The 19,624-nt window shown below is 44.5% G+C and overlaps 2 long non-coding RNA genes across 2 annotated transcripts; one reads left to right on the top strand and one right to left on the bottom strand.

Annotated features, from left to right (window-relative positions):
* The first annotated feature begins 8,994 nt into the window (after window positions 1-8,994).
* On the top strand, window positions 8,995-12,563 carry LOC135396576 (uncharacterized). The gene is made up of 3 exons (XR_010423448.1): window positions 8,995-9,414; window positions 9,513-9,589; window positions 10,680-12,563. It is a non-coding gene; the product is annotated as an uncharacterized LOC135396576 (long non-coding RNA).
* LOC135396577 (uncharacterized) lies at window positions 11,486-18,622 on the bottom strand. Its single transcript, XR_010423449.1, has 6 exons — window positions 17,959-18,622; window positions 17,722-17,835; window positions 15,246-17,605; window positions 14,753-14,832; window positions 14,356-14,494; window positions 11,486-11,592 (listed from the first exon to the last, which is right to left on the bottom strand). It is a non-coding gene; the product is annotated as an uncharacterized LOC135396577 (long non-coding RNA).
* Between the last annotated feature and the right edge of the window lie 1,002 nt (window positions 18,623-19,624).

Genomic DNA, 19,624 nt, shown 5'->3' with positions numbered 1-19,624 from the left:
TGCTTCTTTACTCGGTGGTCTTGGATTGCACTCTGTCACTGTATCGAAAGCTGGCTGCTGTTTGCGCCAGAGTTTCGCTGACGAGGCCTCACCCTGTGTGTTTCCAATCGTCTTGCCTCTACCCTTTTTATCTTCTTGAGACCTTACAGGTTTTGCTTTATTGGTTGATTCCCCCTTCTTTCTTAGAGTTTCCTCAGTAATCTCCCTCTTTCGCTTCAAATCCACGTCTGCACTCCGAGCTCCTGAACTCCCCTTCACGGAGTAACCTTCATCTTCATTGCGGCCTTGAGAACGAGCTGGCGTATCAGTTGAGCTTATTGACGCTGTGGATCTGCACACTTATCCTCACCTTTCTCCTGCAGCTCACAGGTAGTTTGCAACATCCGCCGAGCGAGATGATTCAAATTTCCTTCATGTCCGTCCTCAGAGTTATCACTGTCCTCGTCTGTAGTGTCATTGCTGTCAAGTGGAGGAACAGCATAAATCAGGGCCTCTTGATGATCGTCGTCTTCCTCAATGATGGATAGTATCTCGTTGACGCTTAGTCTGTAAGGATAAAGCATCCTAGGTTGCAGATTCTGTCGAAAGCGGAGAGGTGGTGTACATAGCGCATGGCGTCCGATTTATCGGACGCCGTGTGAAAAGTTGATTTTACCATAAAACTATCTAACATTATGCCATCAAACCTGTCCTACAATATGCAGAGAACCTTTACGTAACGAAAGTCACCATGGAATGTCCCCACTGAAGCGACATTTGCATGAAACAAGCGTCGAAACTTACCCGGTCTTGACAACGTGGTACGTGGGGTCGTCCATGTTGGACATGAATGCCTGTATGGCGTGCGCGCGGGGATTTGAGGGCATCGGAGCGCAGGGGTGCTCGGCCGAGTCAATGGGGAATTCAAAATGAGCAAGAATGCCGTCAAAAAAGTAAGCGAGTCGGTTTTACACGTTAAAAAGTCGCCGTCCGATATATCGGACGTTATGCACTAATGGGTTAATGAAAAATTGTATGAAAAACACACTCTGTATATACCTAGCACATATTTCTGTTGAATCTACATTGTACCTTCAACATCTTGTCAACCTTTACCACGGAAGTTGTGTCTCCAGTGAACATACTGCAAGGTATATCTAAACTGGTAGCGAAAACAAGCGAAAATACCAAATCAGACCCATCGGCAAGGCAACCAGCAAGAGCACGAGCGATCCTGGGTGTCGACAGTAGAGGTACGGTTGTAAACAGAACAACTTTACAACATGGGTGTGGCTTGTGTGTGTTCTAATAGGTTATTCATAATTTCAATGTAGAAAAAGCTTTCTGTTGCCCCGCTCGTGCACATATACGAGATCATCTACCACTCCAGTACATTTCCGTATCCTGCTCCTTTGCGCATGTGTCACAGTTGGGTCTGTTTATCCGTGCGTCTCTGTATCCGTACCGTGTGTCCGTGCATTGTAATACGGAGTTCGTACACTCTTTGGGTTAAACAGGAAGCGACGTTCACATCTCCGTGCTGTAAACCAAGATTAACGCGAGTGAACAGATGAATACAATGATCCCATGTTGCTGGGCCCGCGAAAAAAAAGATTTCGTCATGGGACGAGCGGCCATGATGGTGTGAGTGTTAGCAGGAACCAACTGTGTACCAACGATGTCGTGTTTTGTTGCAATGGACCTATAACGGCCACTTATTGAATAAATGCAAACGTCTAATCACTAGGTGTACGTATAGCTCTAGGTGAGAGATGGGCCTTATGTGAGCCTTCCTAATTTCTCTATGGTCATCACGATGCTTTCTGTTTGGAGTTGTCAAAATCTGTGATAACTATGCATTTGGAATTGATATGATTCATTATATCTGATATGCTTTATTTTTCTGTGTTCTCGTCTGGTATTGTTGACTGGGCGCGGAAAAGGGAATACAAGGCAAGCGAAATGGGCCGGGCCAGTGTAAACGTGCATGGATAATTATGCACTACTTATTATTCATACTAGTGACGTCGTCTCTGACGTCATTTATTTACAATCATAGTAGTCCGCGCAACAGATGGATGGCGCTGACCGTCTCTATCATGGCATCATTCTGAAGACACGGGCATATGGGAGTTATGCTACCTGTTTAAATATACCTTGCATACTGTGCACCCAAGTTGTTCACACTCTATTTCGTTTTTCATTCTTATGTACCGTTCGCATGTAGAGTAAGGCCTGTTTGATGTGGCATTTATCTCACGCATGTCTCCATTAATAATAATATTTATTTGATACCTTCGTAGTCATACCTGCTTTTAGTACATCTGTAAACGACTCATCACGTATCGTACGATAACCAATAAACAAAGGAAAAAAAATACATTTTATTTTTCACTGCAATTATAATGATCAGTCACGTACGTTGAGAGCTATAACAAGAAATGAAGTCCCCAACAAGCGCAAGCCAAACCTTTTGTCTGCCTCATCGTCATCAACATTCTCCAACCACCATTTCAAATAGGCGAGGCTTGCAAGTGACGAAGCGCTTCGGCGGGGCGGTTCGGTAGGATATGACATTTTGTTATACGAAAGGTCTTAAGAACGTAAGCACCATGCGTATTTTGCACTCGAATCTCTGGAGCATCAAGACAGTACTGGCCAATACCGTGAAGAACTACGCGGAGCTAATAGCCAACACCGTGGTGGGTGAGAGGTAGCATTCCTTTGTTCTCCGGCTTTCAAGTTGAGGTGAGTTTTCGCTCTTCCTATTTCCTCACGTAAGATTTGTGCGTGGTCATTTTTGTCAACAATCACATGTGGTAGGGGTCTGACACCTGGCACCTAGCAATGACACCTAAGTATGCAAAGTATGCAGCTATCCCTTTCTTTACCTACAGACTGCGGTGCGCATCACTGATGCATTCGCGCAAACTGTGGGACTATGTTATGTGTGTGTGTGCATTATGTACTTTGGTGTACGTTCAAACAGTACGTAGTGCAGTTATTTCAGATGTTGCATATTGGAAATGCAGATATCTTCACATATATTTGATTCATGTACTGTTTGGTAGGTTCTTACTCGTATGATATCTTGCATTGGTAAAAGCAACGGTGACGTGTTCTATGAACAATGAGAATCCTGCTAGTAGACAAGTTTGGCTCAGCAAAAGGAGCCTTTGATATAAAGGACCTTTTCACATCTGACTGCGCTGTTGTCCAAAGTTCCTTGTTTTTTGTACTAATGCTAATCTTGCTCTACAGTGAGCTTGTTGTGTTTTTACATTGTTTATCAGAAAGCTTGAAGTGCGTGAGTTTTTTTCACATGCATGTGATATGACTCTAGACTGATAAAATATGAATGTTTTACAGAATCCACACACACACACCCATCTGTGATGCACCGGGTACTTTACAACAGTGAAGAGCAAGGCATAAACCAGAAGAGGTTGCTTGGGTCTATCAATGATTAGGCTGCTTCCGCATCAAACCATCTATACTCCGAACGAAGTAGTAGTTAGTCACTGTCATCCATTTATTCCCACTTGTTGCAGAGTGCCTGTTCTTTCACCTATTTATCTATGTATCTGAACTGCTATCCAATATATGGGGTGAACAATCCACACAAATACAGTGACATCCCTCACTCAACCTGACGATATCACTGGAGGACAGAAATGACATCCTGGAAATGTTTGCACAGGATCCCCAATGTGTTATGCAAGTGTTGGAACCAGAATCCAGAGGTGAACTTAGAGACAACGCCCAGGGGCAAAAATTGGAGAACTAAAAACAACTTTACTGCGAGATGATCGATGGGGAGTTTCATATAAAAACCAGGTAGTCTAAGAAGCACTACAGAATCTTGTTCTTCTGCGTGTAGCTGTGGCGATAGCTGTAGCTATTCTTTTATTTCTCTCTCTTTTAGAAGTGAGCAGACGTTTTCAGTAGAAATCAAATATTTTTTGCAGTTTTTCAACCTGAGCCACCGGCCTGTGATTTCCGGTTACTCATCTTCATTTGTTCAGTGTATTTTGGATGACGGAGAATGGGTGCCGCGGTTTAAAAAGCAAAATGCAAGAAATATAAAAGGTCCTGTGCCACTGAGTCTAAGCGAGCCCACTTGTAAGAAATATGTGGCAGTGGCAATTCCTTCTGCAGAGAGAGCAGATACCATATATAGATTGTCTTGTGAACTTCCACAGCCTGAGACGTCAGACGTCAGACGTCACTCAGCCTGAGACATCCTTTCGGAATGAGAAGATCTCTCAATCCATAACACGTGAGATTGGAGAGGTTTTTCGTGATATCTATGACCCCAGTTTGTTTGTGATTAGCACTGACGTTTGTCTAGCCTGCCCATGTATGTGGGACGTCGGTTGTTATCATTGCAATGCAATTCTTGTCTTCCCACTAGTATGTTTTTCTGTCGTCCACACAGCATACTACACCCTGGGCCTCGGGCAACAGAGTAGCGCCTGCATGATGACAAAGTTCTTAATAATTTTGCAATTAAATTACTTGACAAAGTAACTGCTAGAGGGCTAGAGGGGCATATGTCTTTTTACAGGACAAAACAGCAACATGATTCAGTTCTCTACCTTGTTCTTGAACAGTGAGGGCATACCATGCTGCACTCCATGTCCTCAATTTATTTCCGACTAAAACTGATGTTTGTCTGGCCTTCCTGTGCATGTTGAATGTTGGTTACTATTGTTGCAATTCTTGCCCGTGCATGTTCTCCAATAGCATGTTTCTCTGTCTCCCATGCAAGCTGCCACAACAATAAGAGTTTTGCCACACCCTTTGCCACAGGGCTGAAAGTAACCCTGGCATGACGTCGATGTTCTTAATAATTTTGCAAGTGAACTACTTCACAAGATGACTGCTAGGGTGAACACATGTGTGACTTTATACAGGATAAAAAAGCATCACGGTTCAGTTCTCTGCCTGGCGCTCGAAAAGCGAGGACATGTCATACTGTGATCTTCCTGACCATTGCTGTGCTGGGCAGTGGGCCAATTTGTTGTGTGTCTAGGCCTTATTCTTGTTACCTATTGATGGCATCTATTACCTTTATTACCATATTTGTTCTTTCTTTCACAAAAGTGTGCAATGCTCTGTCTTGAATAAGTGTCTTTCTTTTCGCTTGTCCAGCTGTCATGTCGATCCTACTGTCGTGGCGATGGCCAGCGGAGCTGATATGAGCGGTGGTGTCCACTCTCTTTACATTTATTTATTTTTCTATGACAGCTAGTTCTTCACAAGCAACAGCCCACTGGTTCTGCATTGACTCACGCAATATATCAAATTTTCAAATGTGTAATTTAAATGTTGAATTGAATAATTCAGATTTAAAATGTGTTGAACCAGTGGGCAGTGTCCTGAGAAGAACTGGCGGTCACTACTTACTACTAGCATTGGTGTGTCAGTAGATCGGAGGCACGCTGCGAAGGCGATATGCTCACTGAAGGTGTCAAATCAAAGATAATCTCATACCAGCATAGGCGTGTGCTCGTAGGTGGGTGCAAAGGTCGTGCTGAAGGCTGGTAAGTGGTGGGATGCCCGCCCAGCTCTGTTGGAGCTGAGTCAGTAACGCGTTCGTGTGCTGATCTCACGATCGTGGGATCGATCCCAGCAGTAGAGGACGGTAGGAAAGTGTAGAACATTAACATTGTTTCTAGCACGGTAATTTGGAGATTTCCGGCGCACGTCAAAAGAACCCCAGGCTGCCGAAATTATCGTGCAGTTCTGCCCTACTGCACCTGCAGCATCTCGCCACACAAATAGGCTGACACAGCTTATGTGTGAACGTACTTTGTTTACCTTTGTCTGGTGGTGCGTTCGAGCCCTACCACAGACTGCGCTGTCTGAAGTTTACTCTAGGTTTTCTAGCAGACTCTCCGAATGAGCGTTGGTACAGTTCCCCTTGAAATCGGCTCAGGACTCATAATAATCCCTCTGTCTTCCACTCCTTCCTCCTGTCCTCTCTCCGCTCGTAGCCAACATGAAACATAGCTGACATGAAAAGATCAGCAACGTCTTGTCATCCATTTCCAACGAATAGGGCAGTTGTTTTGTCATGTTTTTGTCATCATTGACCATCACTGTTAATAATTTCCCATTTCGTATGCCCATATATCCTGTGCAGTAATCCCTCAACTACGTTTGCTTCACGAGTCTTGCGAGACAGATGGCCACGCTATCCCCCTAGAAGTCCCCTAGAAGTCATTACAGCACGGTTAACAGTCCCTTTCCCACTTCCTCCTGGTGTCCCCGTACGTGTGCTCACGTTTATACACATTCACTTTTATTCATAGCGACAGTTGATTCGTGGTGTCGACAACGGTTACAAAAACAGCATGAGATGTATTTACTGTTTCAAGCTCGTGTAAATGCGGGAGGTATGGGAACTGCTATTCAATGCTTACGTTCATTTACTACAACTTAGTGTGCAACTTGATTAAAGTTGGTTTCGTTTCTTTTCACCTAAGATGTAATGCAAATGGCACGCATGAGTCGCTTCATCACAGGGATATTAATGGACTGCAAGGCCGAAATCATAGCTAACAACATCAGTTCTTCAGTTCTCAAGGTATGTGTGGACACTGTACTGAGCCAACTTCTACCTAGAGTTATTGAGATGGACAGATAGGTTGATGAGTATTTGATTTGGCTGAAGTTGGACTTAGCCCTGATGAACAAGCCTGCAATATAATGAGTTAGCGAGAAAACTTCTGGAGGTTTTCGACCAGGAAAGCAGAGGCCTCACCATTACGTTTCAGCTCCCACTTCTGTCGGCTTATTGTTAAGTCCCTGAATAGTCCCACTTTAAAATAGCAAAATTTGGAATTGACATGGCGCTAAGTCATGCACTGAGCTGATAGCACAGTCATAACAGTCTTAAGTTGGGGTAGTTGCAAATATTCATGTAGAGAAATTCAAGCAACAGAGACTCCAGACAGAGCCACACAAAGAACAGACTGGACAAGCAGCAAATTCAACTGAAACGTTATTTTTCTTCCACTTTATTGATCATTCTGCAACTCTCCCCACGCATCCGCATAAGGAATTATGGAAGAAGTAGGGGGTGCAATGTAGGGGAGTCGTGTAGTAGAAGTGAGTAAAGTGCCAGTTGTGCCCAGTACCTGTTACTTGTGCACCTGTTGCACATTGGATACGACGTGGTCTGTTCTGTGCCATGTTTCTGACTCGATTTATGTTTCTGCAATATTATCTTGGTAAACATTCAGCAGCATCGTATCACTGCCGATGTAATATTTTGCTTATTTTGCCTGGTTGGGAAATGCTATTCCTTGTGGTTGAATATCTGTCACATAGATTATAATCACCTTACAATTTTTGTTGTAATTACGTAAAGGAATTCGAGAAGCTTTGCGTCGGAGTCCACATATGTTATGCCGTTGCTGAACCATTTCGAAACGTAAGTATGCATTTGTAGCATGCTCTCGTAGACGTGACTTATCTGAGTGTTAATGGTTATGTTTCGGCAATAAAACCTAACGTGAACCTCACTTTTGCGACGTGATATATATTGTATATTGCTCAGAACACTACAGCCTTCAAAGAGACACTGCTGACTTGCCTAGAGAAAGGGATGCGTTCTGCAGAGGCCTTGTACCCAGTAAGTGCTCTGTGGCTTTGTGGCGAATTCCGGAGTTAACACCGCAATTCTTTGTGTATGTGTGGCCGGCACATTACCATCGCGATCGTGTTTACCATGCAACAAGACGGACAGGCGCAATCCGGATGTTTCGCTGAACGCAGTTGATGTAATTTGCTATCAACTCATCAACCATGAACTCTTTAATTCTCTTCCTTACCTATACCATTGCGGCCACGTCCTGTTCACGCTGTCTTGCGGTGTGAAGCTGAAATGTTATTCTAAGCATAAAGAATGACACAGAGGAATATTGAGACTGAAAGGTTAAAGTTAGTCTCTTAACGAAGTACCGCCACTCTGCGGAAGCTTTTCGACTGCGTTTCCACAGGGCTAAAAAAATCTTAACTGCCGGAGGGGGACGGGGTTGCCTACGACTTGAAACATAATCTGTTGGCAGGCTAAAATGAGGCGGGGCGTACAGAATGACAAAGACATCGAGTTCGTCTATTTAGAGCAGTTTCATAGCTGCTGCGTTCATAACTGCGTTCCTCAAAATGGGATATTCTGGAATCAGGATAAACCGAACGCAGGAACAACGCAGTAAGTGTCTAGCAGAAGAGCGCGTTGTGAACATCGAGGTCGGCGGAAGGCAACTAGTGAAAACGACACAAAGAGGATAGATGCATGCTACATGTTTCATTTGCCAAGACTGAGTCCACGGTGCAACGGGATGCCAGAACCCCTGCATTCTAATTTTTTTCAGTGTCAATGGAAACGGAAGGCGTAAGACTGTTAGGGGCCGCACTTTTACGGCATGCTAGTTCGGGTTCAGGGTTCACATTGAAAATTATAAAGTGAGGCCCCCGATGTCAAACAACCTCTCGTTAAACATGATGGTCAGTAACTGTTCTGACGCTTAAACACACAAACCTCAAGGTGCCTAAGAACAGAATCAATTGAAATATGACAATCACACAGCGGCTGGAATCGAACCACACACCTTTCGATTGCCGATCGAGTATGCTAACCACTACGTTGCGTTGGCATATCTGCTTTCCGACGACTTACCAGGGTGTCTCATTCAACAGATGGGGCATTCCACACTCACTCTCTTCATGTTCTTATTTGTTTTCATACAGAAACACATTCTTCAGTAGCCTTGCATTTAAACCCACAGTATACCTTCGTTATGTTGATGGCACATTTACGCATAAACATCAGGCATTTAAAAATTTTGCACCTTTCCCAAACACCAAGTACCAAAGTCCAAATCACAATGGAGCCAGTCAATCAACTAGACAAAACAACATCAACACTACAGAACGGTGAACTAGTCACAGCTTTGTACAAAATATATTTCAGAGCAACAATCCACGCCAGCGCGAGATTGGAGCACCTAGTGCACAAAGCTTAAAACCACGTCGTTTTTGCACAGACGACTCTTAAGGCGCCAATATACTCCGACGTAGCGTCGGCGAGCATTGAAACACTATACTCCGGCGTCCCCGAGACGCAGCGGCGCCCGGCGCCGCCGGCTTGCCTCCGCGGGGTCGGCGCGGAGATAGAACTTGTTCTATTCCAGGCCGTGCTAGGTCGGTAGTCGCTAGACCAGAGTGCATTGCGTTTCATCATGGCGGCCTCCGGCGAACCCGGCGATCAAGTGCAAGCATTGTCTGCAGATGTTGTCGAAAAGTTAATAGAGGCAGTTCGGCAACATCCTTGCGTTTACGATACAAAGCGCATGGAGTATCGCGACCAGATGAGAAAAAACAACGCCTGGGAAATCATCAGGTCGTCATGCGGACTTCGCACAGGCAAGTTGCGCTTCGTTTCTGAACACAATTTGTTGTGAGCCTTTGCTTTTTGGCAGTGTCATAATAACATAGCACACCTTTTTCGTTTGTGACTGTAGCGGATGAGTGTCAGAAAATATGGAAAAGGCTGCGAGATCGCTACAGTCAAGAGCAGAAGGCGGTTGAGGTAACACAGGCAAGTGGGAGCGGTTTTTTTCCGAGGCGGACATGGGAATATTTCCAGGCCATAGAATTTTATAAAGACTGCGGACGTCCCCGAAAGTGAGCATATATAGCGGTCAGGCTAATAGGGAAATGGGGGCAAGTAAAACATTTCTTTAGAAAACCGTCCTAACAACTAAACGTACTTGGGGGTGTATGTGTCTCAGTGTACTAACTGTTGTGTTGATCCCTCAAGATACTTCGGAATAAAAACGACAAAAATATTTCATGACTATATGACCAAAAACTGTTGATATGCAACAGGAGGCAGAGTGTTTCAACATATTACATTATACATGTAATATGTTGAAACTCATACATTATATACCCCCTATAAACCCCTACATTATAACAGACTACCAGTATTCAAAGAATTGGGTATTGCATGAGACAGGATTTACAGATTTGCTGTGCACAAATGTCAAATATATAATGAGACTCTGTTACTACAATCACAGTGTGACCAGCATTTATAGACCTCACACCGAGCCCATTCCTGGTTTATTTCGTACTCTTGGCACACCAGAGTGTAATATTCCGTGGAGTCATCCACTGCAACATTTGGGCTCTGTTTATTCCTCACCGTCCTATGCTTTGCTTTGCTCAATGTTTGCTGTTCCTTGCTTTTCTCTGTGATGTAAATACCAAAAGTTGAAACACTCGTTGCAATTTGCCCTGTAGCAGCATGTCACCGGTAAGTGCCATTTTGTCGCCGAAGGAGACGTCATAAGTTACTAGAGTTTGAGAACCTGAAACTGCGAAAGGACTTCCAAGGACGTGCCAACTTTCGTGCTTCTTGTGTGAACATTCTCAAGCAAAGGGAAAATAAATGTAGACAGAGAAAATTTGTTTCCGAGGCCAGAAATCACTTTTTGTTGTCTTGGGGATGACTCGCTCTGAGCAGCACTGTTCTGAATGGAGCAGAAGTATGGAGCTATGCTACGGCCGAAAGGTGGAGCTGCTTGGGCCAGAATGGAACCAGAAATGTTGACTATTTCAGTGTACCCCCTGCTTCAATGTGCTCCCCTTTACAGTTACTGATCGTTTCTCCTTGTGTGCTTCAGGACAGTGTCCAACCTGGAGGCACCAGGACCGAGTTGTAACGGACCAGACGAACACACGAATACAGTACAGCCGACGGCAGCATTTATCCTGAACTCAATCGTACGTGGCGAAGCATCGCATACACCGCCACCCCTAATGGACTCCGCGCCATCAGATACAGAAGCTCTACCAACGTCATCACGACCTGTTGAAACATTTCCAACAACAGTGGAGCGGGAAGGAACTTCGCAGCACCAAAGGAAAAGAAGAAGTAACACAGAGGCATTCGAGGAGCAGCTGCACTGTAAAAAAACTACCGTAAAATTTACGTATATTTAATGGCAGCTATGTTGCCGGGCTTTTCCCGTTAAAATTACGGCCACTTCGGAAGAAGTACTGCCGTTAAATTTACAGTAATTTTGATGTAACCAGAATGCTGTTTTTTTTTCGTGAAAATTACGGTGTCTTACAAAAATGCAGCCGTAAAATTTGCAGGGATTTTAATGGCAGCTATGTTGCCGGCTCTTTCCCGTAATTCTCACGGCCACCTGAGAGAGTCGGCTTTTGTTTGAAGTCCGGAGTGCATTAATTCCCACAAATTTGGGAACAGCACCGAAGGATGTGTAATTGTGTTTGTCTTCCTTTAATGGAATTGCAAGTCATGCAGTAATGTGTGACACAAGTCACAGAGTAGAGGACCGAGCATTTATTGTACATACAGAGAAATGGTGAAAAATCTGTGATGTCTGTTGAATCTGCAGCGATAAAAAAAAAACATCTTAGAGTTGCAGAGTATATTAAGTATATCTGGTTAACAAGTAAAACGTTCCCTTACACTTGTGCTGTTTTCGAAACAATCCCCAGAACTTCTTCATAGGTTCTGGGTCTGTTCTTCAGCTTGCTGCCCCTGCAGGGCTGATGCACAGTATACTCCTGCAAGAAAGAAAATGCAGGATATGTAGTACGACAGTTACTACCATTCGAATGCAGGTCCACATGCACACACCTCTGCACATTACACATTCAGTATGGTGGCACTAGTACAGACACCTTTATGGTGCTGGCTGAATACTTTCCAATACAAGCGAAGAAATATCTTAAGGTCTTATACTGGTCATAAAGACCTTCACTCATACTGGGATAGTACATATATCGATGATTTCATGTGGAGTGACTGTGTAAAGACGCAATGATCTTACAGTGTTTGTCATTATAGATGTGGCCTAAAATTGTTGAAACGAAGAATATCTTTGGTTATGAAATAAGCACGCTTCACTCGTATAATCACAAATGTCACTGAGATTATTCGAGGAAATACATGCCAAGCAATTCAACAGGTAGTTCCAATCACAAAATACGTTTTAAATGAAAGAATCAGCAATGCCATCAGTGAAGCAAGTACACATTTTTACTTTTGATGACTAGTGACACGGGTGATGTATGCAGGAATGAGATGGTTAGTTTATGGAAAATCACTGCACTAATCTCACCATGCACCAGAGAATTGCGCGCTTGTGTTTTGTTATAAAATATGTACCACATAAATTCGCTGCACCCTAACGTCCTTCATACTGACACATGTACGTCCCGCACCTGTACTACTCTTTACCGAAAAAAAAGGGGGAGAGAAAGCACACAATTTCCATGTTGAATCTAACACTGATTTCTTTGTTCCGCACACAAATCATGATTGGAGCTACCTCCCCGTTTGCCTCGTATCCATTCTACCCCCTAATCATTTTGAAATAGCATACTGCAATTATGTCGCACCAGTATAACATTTTGTGATCAAAGTGGGCTTTCTGTACCACTCAGTTTTTGGACTATAGTCATAACAAAGAAACAACTTTGTAATGCTTCTTGCATTCTGGATGAATAAATACTCTGGAGAGCAGAGCACAGCATCGCGGCGCACCAGCGTACAGAGGGCACCACACTTTCTTACTGCTAGGGAGAAACAGAAGCTCAACCTCTCCCATTTTTTCTTTCAAACATATATTAAAGCCTCGTCCCTAGGAAGCATACTGGCGCTGAAAGTAGTTGAAAATAATTGGTGGTTATTTTTTAAAAGAATTATCATTCAGATGTGGGCATTTCGACCATTGCAATTCGTACGCAGTTCAACGCCACGTCTCTTCATATCTATTTGACATATTCAGCTGAATTTGTTTTCAAGTGTTGTGTCGGGTGGGTAGCACTGCGTCCTATGCTCTGAGAATCCTAAGGTTTGCCTCTGAGGAGATAAAAAATCGCAAAGTTGCCTCATTTGTCAAATATGATACGTTTTGAGAACCTCACAACTCGGCCCCCACTTGTGATGCTCGAAAATGATCTACATCATTTTGTTCGTTTCGAAATGACCTTTCTCCGCATAGCGAGTACATCGTATCGCGAATTGAACCCCCAACGGTCTTTTTGTGAATGGTATCTACGGAAAATGCGTATACTCGACATCGCACATCCCATATATTCCCACTCGTAAACTCGCAAACGTTCTTTATGACGACTCAAAACAGCACATAAAAAATTGCTTCAGAGATGGTCGAAATTACTTTGCGAATGACATTGAGTTACGAACATAACTTCGACCATCCCTGAAGCAAATTTTTTTATATGCTGTTTTGAGTCTTCTCGAAGAACGTTTGTGAGTAAAATGAACGATGTCACGAGTGGGAATATATGTGATTCGCGCTGTCGTATTTACGCATTTTTCGTAGACACCCTTCATAAAAAGACTGTTGGGGCCGTTGCCGTAATTCACAATACAATGTACTCGTTATGCGAAGAAATGGCATTTCGAGACGAACACAATGATGCGGATTATTGTCCGGTATCACAAACGGGGGACGAGTTGTGAGGTTCCCAAAATGTACCATATTTTACAAATGAGGCAACTTTGCGGTTTTTCACTCCTCAAAGATACAGCTTCTTAGAATTTGCAGAACTTCGTATGCAGTGCTACCCATCCCAGACAATACACGGATAACAAATTCAGCTTAATATGTCAAATAGTTATGAAGATACGTGGCGTCAAACTGCATAGAAAGCGCAATGGTCGAAATGCCCACATCTGAATGATAGTGCATTAAAAAATAACCACCAATTATTTTCAACTACTTTCAGTGCCAATATACCTCCTAGGGACAAGGCTTTAAAATATGTTTGAAAGAAAAAAATTAAGAGGTCGACCGGACCACCCTGTCTGACCCGGCGTGAGTCACCCAGCTTTCAATATATTAAGATAGGGAGCTACACGTACTAGCCAGCCACCAGTAGCTTTACTCAACGACTTTGTTTCCGACAAAAAATAAGGAAAGGGACACCGAACATTATCCGCCATGCTATGCACTTATTGCCGCAAATTCTAAGTGGGTAAGAAGGCGCAATTTCAATCGCAAAGGAATGCTAATGTTCAAGGGGGGACAAGCAGCTATGCCAACCCAACAAAATACCTTAATTTCATGTGAAGTTATAAGGGACACCAGCTCCTTATGTTCTACCTTTCGAGACATTGGTGTGACATTTAAGTTACTAACACAACAAGCATGTGTTACAGTCACTAAAGAACAGCAGTGCAAACGGCTAAATGAAATAAGCCGGAATAATATCAGTTTCTAGTTGAAATGTGCTGCTGCAGAGTGAAGGATTGAAACGATAAAGTGATGCAAGACTGATTGATGATAAAAACTGAAATACTCAGTGTCACGAGAAACCATGCAAAAGAGATGCCCCCTCCTGAGTCTTCTTGCAGAAAGTGATCCAAGGCCAAGCGTGTCTTGGATGCCTTTCCACACGACTTGCCCAGGAAGGATGGTGTGCCCAGAAGTGACCATCTCTGCTGGAACAGATTGGAATCAAACAAATTATACAGGGTCAAGAACACGTTAAACATGTTCAACAATCACGACATCATTCAAGTAACACCACATTGACAAGTCATATGCATATGAAGCACATGATATGTCATATACGCATGTTCTTAGATCTTTTCAACTAGAATACAAAATTTACAGCAGAGCGGTTTAGCATTCAGTATCCTGGAGCACTGAAGTATGCAAAGAAGTAAATCTAACGCATCAGCAAGATAATTTACCTCCAGGCTACATCAGTGGGCATATGTGCACGGAGCTTGCTCAGTTTCTTTTAGCCGGCAGCAGCTTCAAGTAACGGTGACTGGAAATAGTACACAGGATCATTTCCCTTTTCGCGTGCAATAAGGCGAAAGTACGTGTCTTCTCGGAGTACCCAGGCAAATTTTTTTTAACTGGTACCAGTTTAACTGTGTTATCGAACAGGGACCAGTGCAACCAGTTGCAGCTCAACTGGTACCAGTTGGGACAACTGGTCCCTGTTCGATAACACAGTTCACCCAGTCCCAGTTGCAACTGGTCCCAGCTGAGACTGGGACCAGAAATCAGTTGGGCCAACTGGTACTAGTTGTGACTAGGACCAGCCAGAAACCAGTTGGCCCAACTGGTTTCTGGCCAGTCCCAATCTGAACTGGTTTCTAACCGGTCGCAGTCTCGACTTGAGCTGGTTGCAAACCTAATTGTTGAATTGGGACCAGTTGAAGTGGCTTGACTTACAGTGGCCTGCTCGGACAGAGGCTAGCTGGTAGGCAACCAGTGCCACTTTGCAGGATCGCTGTTCCCAGCAACGGCAGATCCAAAGAACTGCAATGCAAAATTACATTTTATTTGTAATCAAACATTGCACATATTCTAATGTACATGTAGCGTAACTATAATGTAATTAAACTATAGCAGTAGAGGAACTACAGAGTTACATAGAATAGATAATATGTCATGGCTGATGGGTCCCTTGCTTGACTACCTCGTGGTCATCTGGAATCATTCAACGAAGTATGTGAGATGTTCTTAATAGCACACGATGGAGCGACATTTTCCTTTAAGCCCAAGCAGTTCAAGGTTTCTGGAAAGTTGAAAAGCCACAAGTAAATATGCATTCAATTGCAACATGTAATTAGAGTGTGCCTGGACAGTCACTCAATTTGAGCAGTCGTGGCCCCAGAAAGCACGCAAATCTCTCAACATTTCTGTTGTGGAGTAGTTGGACATTTCAACTTAGAGATTCGCCGGCTTTCGGGTGCAATGAGTAGTACTCATTGCGCCCGGAAGCCGGCGAATCTCTTAGTTCTACGCTAGTTCGAGAACACCCGTGGTGTAAACGATCTAAAACACGAGAATGAACGAAAAAATACAGAGACAAAAACACGAGAAGTGCCGTATTAATTACACTACTTGGACCGTATTTCCAATTACGGTAGCATACCTGTACGGCAAAAAATAGATTTTGACCGTAAAATTTACAGCAATTTTTTACAGTGTGCTGTGCCGCCTAGACAAAAAATTTCTGAGAATGAAGCATTTGGACTCTCTGTTGGGATGTCACTCGACAGGCTAACAACAAGTCAAGCCTCTCAGTGCAAGGCAAAGATTACGGCGCTCATTGCTGAATACGACGAATGAGCTGTGATTATGTGCTTTGTTGTTTTGTCAGCACCTCGATACACAGAAAGAGGACATGTACGTCATTATCCAGTTTGCCATTTTGCTGTCTCACTTCACTCCCATCATTAATGGTTATTATGTATTGTTAGATTTGTATACGAGCAAATATAACACTTGCTTGTGTGAGAACTCTTTAATTGTAGTTTAATAGAGTGCAGAGCTCAAAATACATGTGTAAGTCAGTTTTCAGTTCGTTACACTTCACAAAGTTCACTTTTGTTTCAGCTTCGCCTTACAAACTTGAGCTGCCATGGCAGGGAGCCCTCTGTAGACACGAAATAGTTAGCGATGTTATCCCTCAACGCCATGGCTGCTGGTGCAGAGCGGTTACACGTTGATCGGTTGTGACTGACAGTTTCTGTTATAACTTGTCTCCAGGACCCTTCTTGCAGTGCCTCACCGCACACTGTGTCACCATAGTCGCTTGGACAGTACACACTATCTGACATAAGGAAATTGTGAAGGCACACTGCTGCCTTGATCATGCTTGTCAGCAAGTCCGGATCACCTTCAACAGTTCCAAGAAATGAACGCCACCTGGATGCAAGAATCCCAAATGCGTTTTCCACGCAACGTCGAGCTCTTGATCGACGGTAATTGAACACTTTCTTCTTCTCTGTCAGGTTCCTTTCAGGGTAAGGACGCATCAGGTATGGGCGCAGGGGAAATGCAGCGTCTCCAACCAGGCACAAAGGCCACCTGGACATGTTCGCTGGCAGGTCAAGAGTGCTTTGCTCAAAGCTTTTCCCTATTGCACTGTCTCTGAACACAGAACCATCTGAGAGGCGGCCTTGTGGCCCGATATCCACCAGAATAAACCTGTAGTCTGCATCTGCAACAGCGAGCAGGACCACTGAGTGGAATCCCTTATAGTTATAATAGTCTGAGCCGCTTTTGTCGGGCCATCTTATGGCAAAATGTTTGCCGTCTATGCTTCCGATGGCATTTGGGAAGTTCCGCTTTGTGTCAAAGCCATTTCGTATGTCTTCCCACGCAGCTCTCGTGGGTACCATGTGGCGTGCCACGCTCCCCTATCTTATCGGGTGAGCCACCACGAAAGCCGCCAGGGGGCCGCAATCACTGGGAGGGCGTGGCGTTAAGCTACATAAGAGGCCACATGCCTCTTCGGAGGCTCTGTTGTTCCCCGCTGGGAATTGAAGCTGTTGCTAGCGAATAAAGCCGGTATGGTATGTTGGTTTGAATTTCTGGTTGTGCTGCTTGCTTCCTCGCGCACGGAACGGACGGGCTGACGCCCCGAGGTTGTGGAAACGCGGGTTTCCACAACCTTCAGTACGACTGGTGATAAGCAGTCCCATATTGCAGGCAAGGTCTCCTTCAGGATCATAGAGACAGTTGATCGGTGCATTCGGTAGCTCATAGCAATGTCCTGCATTGACGCTCCGGTCGACAAAAACCTGGTGAAAGATCGGAACATGGTGGTAACGGCCTCTGACCCAAAACCACCCAGGAGAGAGAGAGAGAAAAGAAAGAACAGAAAGTAGAAGAAAAACGACTACAGAACCAAATTTACCTCAGTGCTACTGCAAGCCTCTCTGCAGGGAGGACGGGCCTCCTATGTGTAGGTGCATGGAGAATCCGGTCGCGTACAACACCAAGCAAATGGTCAAATGATGCTTTAGTCATTCTGTAAAAATGTTAACAAACCAGTCCAGGCAATTTGCGAGGTGTCATTTACATTCAAATTGGTGCAGTAGTCACACTAACGCACTTTAGCTGCAGACGCAAAGTTTTCTGCAACGTTAATTACCTGAAATATTTGAAATGGTACTCAGGGTCGTCATTTCGTTGTTCCTGCACGGGGTGGTGGTTTTAATTCCTGACAACAGTGCGTTTGTCAAATAAATCCCGGATGTACATCGTACGCTTCCGCTTGCGCCGCAGACGATGAATCAGCAACGCTCGCAGGAGATTTTGCCGTAGAGGATGGGTGGTCCAGGCTGCTCTGTCGCCTGTCAAATTCGGAAAAATAATGCCGACTCCATCGCATGCCATCCCGCACAAAACCAACGTTTGGATATGGCGCGCGTCTGACAACTTCGTCGCCTCGCCCACAGCTGCCGCGTATGTTGATCCATACACGACGCATGCGCGGGCGTACCGTTTCATGATGCTTCGCGTGGGAGTGTAGCGTGTCGTGTTCCTGGCCTGGCGTCGTTCAGCTAACTTGGCGTAGTGGACTTCTGCCGGCGCGCAGAGAACGTCGGAGTATATTGGCGTCTTTATTCAGTGGCGTAACATCGGCTGGCGGGAGGAATAAGGTGTCACGTGACGTTCTGATGCCACACGTTCAAACGCTGCCTGCCTGCGTACTGCTGACGATGGCCCAATAAGGCCGAAACAGCTGTCGACTGCCGGCATGGCGACGTTCGAGCTATTACAAACATATATTTGGGTGTGCGTGTGTGTGTGGAGGGGGGGGGGGGTCCGGTGTGATGATCGCGAAAGTTTTTGCAGATACCGGCCTTTATCTAAGCAGCATTCTTGAATACTTCAGAAGTTATGAGCGTTTCAAGCTAATTCCAATCTGGCGCGGCAAGGCCGGTCATGACACCCCATATGGAATCGCATTATTGGACGTTCCAATATTCTATATTTTCATCTCTTCTCTTGCTGAATGCACACGTATGTGTGTGTAGGCGTCCTATAATATCAGTGGGGGTTGGGAGGAGACGGGCAGGTTTGCGTATCGAGCCCGCCCTACCTTATGGGTCTGATTACGGCACTCCCAGTTCACGCTAGGAAGCGTGAGGAACCCTGCAATTCCTTCTCCGGAAGGAGATTTTGTCCAGAAACACACTTCAAATTGAACACGCAGTCAATACCGTAGCAACGTCTGCGAGGCATGAAAATGAGCAGCCGTTCGTCAAATCAACTTTACTGTATAATTAAATATTTCGTCACTTTGAGAAACGTCAAAACTATCTTGCGGAAACACAAGTGTCGACTGTACTTCCGCCACCGTGTGACGAGGATTTCTGGCGCACATAAAATAACCCCAAGGAAGTCGAAATCGCTGATGGAAGTCCTACCCTGCGGCACGTAAACATGTAGCCACACAGGTGTAGACTATCCAACTTCACGTGTAAATTCGGTCTCATTTATTATCACAAGGTTACGGCTTCGATCTCGATAAAGGACGCCGCGAACTTGGTGGTAGGGTACAAGTTACCGAGACATGCAGTCTTCCCCGACGGACGTTAAACACGTTGTGCAGTGTGCTGAGCTTTCGGCGCACGATAAACAACCCTCAAGTGGACACAATTAACCGACCACTGCGTCGTCTCTCATGGTCATAGTTCTCTCGCGATATAGAAAGCCACGTGTTATCATTATCAGTTATTATGAATATTATAATAATTTTAGAGCACACTTCTTATTGCACGGTTCATTCGTCACAATATGGTATACTAGCT

This window comes from Ornithodoros turicata, chromosome 6, assembly GCF_037126465.1.
Source record: "Ornithodoros turicata isolate Travis chromosome 6, ASM3712646v1, whole genome shotgun sequence".
Lineage (NCBI taxonomy): Eukaryota > Metazoa > Arthropoda > Arachnida > Ixodida > Argasidae > Ornithodoros > Ornithodoros turicata.
The sequence above is the reverse complement of the archived record's forward strand: the minus strand, read 5'-3'. Positions and strand labels throughout refer to the sequence as shown.